At 44.3% G+C, this 3780-nt stretch overlaps 1 pseudogene; it reads right to left on the bottom strand.

Moving 5' to 3' along the window:
- Positions 1-1988: 1988 nt before the first annotated feature.
- LOC116876907 lies at positions 1989-3257 on the bottom strand (annotated as a pseudogene).
- Between the last annotated feature and the right edge of the window lie 523 nt (positions 3258-3780).

Here is a 3780-nt window from a genome sequence, read left to right as displayed (position 1 = left end):
GTTAAAGCCTCTGCCTTCGGCTCAGGTCATGATCTCAGGGTCCTGGAATCGAGCCCCGCATCGGGCTCTCTGCTCAGCAGGGAGCCTGCTTCCCTTCCTCTCTCTCTGCCTGCCTCTCTGCCTACTTGTGATCTCTGTCTGTCAAATAAATAAATAAAATCTTAAAAAAAAAAAGTGAACATCTTTAAATCAATAAAATATAGTAATAAGATCCACTTTCTAGGATTGCTATGTTGTATGAGTTTATGCATGTAAAGCATTTCACTCCATGCCTTGCACACAAAGTGTGCAATTAATTACCTACTGTTATTTTTTTTCAGTTGTCATTTATTTCGGCTCTTAGAGTAATGTTATTTTTTCAATATGAAAAAAAGCAAGCTCAACACAAAATAGAAATTTGAAACATAGGAAAGGATGAAGCCACGGGAAGGGAAGGGAATAGTTAAAGGAAGAAATGAGGTGTTGCCAAAGATGGAGGGTCTCCTTGTACACTCTCTGGAAGAATGACCCAAAATTCTGGAAGATTTAGGTGGCAATACACACCTTTCCATATATACATAGCAAAGCTGGGTGTTTGCTAAGAAAATGTGGGGCTGGGGAGGGCCTTTCTGGAGGCTAGTCCTTCTTTCCCTTCTTGGTCCCCTTTTCCAACCAGGGGAAAAAGAAGGTATCCAACATATGAGGGAGGTTGTGTAGGATGTGGGAGGCCACGGTAAGGCTTGAGACGAGAACCAAACCAGACCCTGACTTGTGCCTCCTTTAAAGACTGAATAGCCGTACAAAAGGCTTAGGTCGATAAAGTCGAGTAGCACTGAGAAAAGGGTCTGTGCTATGTGTTGCGCACTCGCCTACGTGACATCCCACAGGTTCGCTAGTCAGATAGAGACGATTTGGCCGGGGTCAGAAATTCTTGGCTGGTCCTTGCTGTCCTTGCACAGGCTATAGACTACACCACTGTAAGACTATGCTGTGCTTACATAAACTATGTCTTGAGTGGCCTTGAAGTCAGTACGTCTGGTGCTAGAAGGTCTGCTATTGATATCTAGGAAATAGATAATGGGAAAGCTTGAAGGATTTTCTGTGCTTGTTGCAAACTCTTTAGTAATTAGCTAAAAATAGACACTTTTCTTATGATTGTTTCTGTTAGTTATAAAATGCCTCACAGCCTTGAATAAAATCGGCACTACTGGACATCCTCCTTGGTGCTCCTCCTGCCCCCATCTCTTTGTCTCTTAATTTCTTTTCAGCATCCTCTTACCCTCACGTTCGTGGTCGATTTGTCGCGCTGGACGTGACAGTAGGAAAGGGAATGATCCTGCTTAACAGAATGGGACAGATCCCAGCAAAAGAAACAGCAAAGGACAGAGCTTGGAAGAAGACTAAAAATAGAGATAATACTGTCAAGACCTCTCCTGAAGCTGAGAGAGGAGCAGGGGATTTCCTGGAAATTAGGATTCAGTAGCCTAGATATCCCTCCCCAAAACTTCTCTAGAATAGAAAACTTCCCCCTTCTTTATAGGTACCTCTACTACTATGAGGTAGCTTGGTTTCCTTTTCCCTAGGCTACCACATGGATCTAGGATGGTGGTCATCTACTGGTTTTCAGCACATGGTTCTAAATGGGGTCTGATGAGACCCAAGTTCTTGGAGAATTATCTTAAAAACAAAGAGAAATATCAACTGGACAGATGGAAGAACTGGACACTAAAAGGAAATTCGGGGTTACCCAGAATGGCAGAACTCTAGGTTTCCCAGAGTAGAAGAGAGGAGATATTCAACAAACAATAAATATTTATTGAACACCTATTATGTGCCAGGCACTGTGTTCTAGGACCCCCCAACCCACTTCTGCTCCAAAGAAGGAAAAAAACAAAACAAACAAAACAAAATGAGACAGAGGCAGAAAATGCAATTCTGAGGGAGATGACAGGGGCAGCTAAGGAAGAAGACTGAGGGAACAGAGAAGCCTAAGGTGATTGTGCTCTGCCTTAGGCCTCCTCTTTGGCTTCCTCACCAAAATCCTCCTCTTCTTCTGTGGTGGCATCCTTTTACTGCTGGTACTCAGAGATGAGGTTGTTCAAATTGCTCTTAGCTTCAGTGAACTCCATCTTGTCCATGCCCTCACCTGTGTACCAATGGAGGAAGTTCTTGTGCCAGAACATGGCCATGAACTGCTCTGAGATGTGCTTGAAGAGCTCCTGGATGCCTGTGCTATTTCCAGTGAAAGTGACTGCCATCTTGAGGCCACAAGGTAGAATATTGCAGAAAGTCTTGACATCATTGGGGATCCATTCCACAAAGTAGTTTCTATTCTTATTTTGCATGTTGAACAACTGCTCATCGACCTCTTTCATGGACATCCATGGAAGACAGCAGCCACAGTGAGGTTAATGGCCATGGTGGGGGTCACAGGCAACCATCATATTCTTGGCATCAAAGACCTGCTGGGTGAGTTCAGTCACAGTGAACAGTGCACAGGCACAGTGTGGAAGCCAGCACATATTGCTGGCTTCCATGGCTGGTCAGAGGTGCAAAGCCAGGCATGAAGAAGTGGGGAGATGTAAAGGGCAACATGCTGTTGGCGAGCTTGTGGAGGTCAGCACTGAGCTGATCAGGGAAGCAGAGGCAGGTGTTGAGATCACTCATGGTGGCTGAGACAAGGTGGTTCAGGTCCCTGTAGGTTGGCACTGTCAGCTTGAGAGTACAGAAGCAGAAGTCAGAAAGGGCCTCATTGTCAAAGCAGTAGATCTCATCTGTGTTCTCTACCAACTGATGGATGGGGAGGATGGCATTATAGGGCGTGACCACTGTGTCAGATGCTTTGGGTGAGGGTACCACACTGAAGGTGTTCATGACACAGTTGGAATACTTTTCTTGGATCTTGCTTATGAGCAAGGTGACCATTCCAGATCCTGTGCCCCCATGCAGGGAGTGGGTCAGCTGGAAGGCCTGCAGTCACAGCTCTCGGCCTCCTTCCTCAACACATCCAGGACTGAGTCAACCAGCTCAGCCCTCTCTGTACAATGGCCCTTGGCTCAGTTGTTACCTTCCTCAGACTGACCAAAAACAAAGCTGTCTGTTCTGAATATCTGCCCAAGAGGCCCTGAGGGAACAGAGTCCATGGTCCCGGGTTCTAGATCCACCAAGATAGCACAAGGAACATATTTGCGACTTGTAACTTCATTGTAGTACAAGGAGATGTGGTCCAGCTGCAGGTCACTGTCACCGCGGTAGGTTCCCATAGGGTCAATGCCTATTCGTCACTGATTACCTCCCAGAACTTGACATAGATCTGGTTGCCACACTGACCAGCCTGGATATGCACGATTTCCCTCACTGTTATAATTTATTTTAATTTTTTTGCTCACTTCAAGGTGTATACAGATAAGTAAATGATATGGAATTTTTTTTCTGTATTGCTAGTTGCAGGCTGGAAGGACAGGACGTGTCCCAGAGGCTGGAGCAGCAAGGTCCGAACCAATTACCTATTGTTATTGATTTCATGCTTATAAAATAAAAGAAATCATATGATAAGGCCTACAATATCCTCATCAAATTTTAAATCTTTAGCCTAAACTTTACCCAAAGTAGGATCGCTCTTTTATCTATGATTTTGGTCACTTGTTACTAAAAAAATATTAAGTGTGAAAAATGTGGATAACACATATATGTTATATATACACAGTACATATGTAATAACAAGAAATGAAAAAAGTAAGCATACAGGGTGTCTGGGTGACTCAGTCAATTAAATGTCTGCTTTTGGCTCAGGTCATGATC

The sequence above is a fragment of the Lontra canadensis genome, unplaced genomic scaffold, assembly GCF_010015895.1.
Source record: "Lontra canadensis isolate GAN:19392208 unplaced genomic scaffold, GSC_riverotter_1.0 scaffold1, whole genome shotgun sequence".
Taxonomy (NCBI): domain Eukaryota; kingdom Metazoa; phylum Chordata; class Mammalia; order Carnivora; family Mustelidae; genus Lontra; species Lontra canadensis.
Note: the sequence above shows the minus strand (reverse complement) of the source record. Positions and strands in the feature narration are given on the sequence as shown.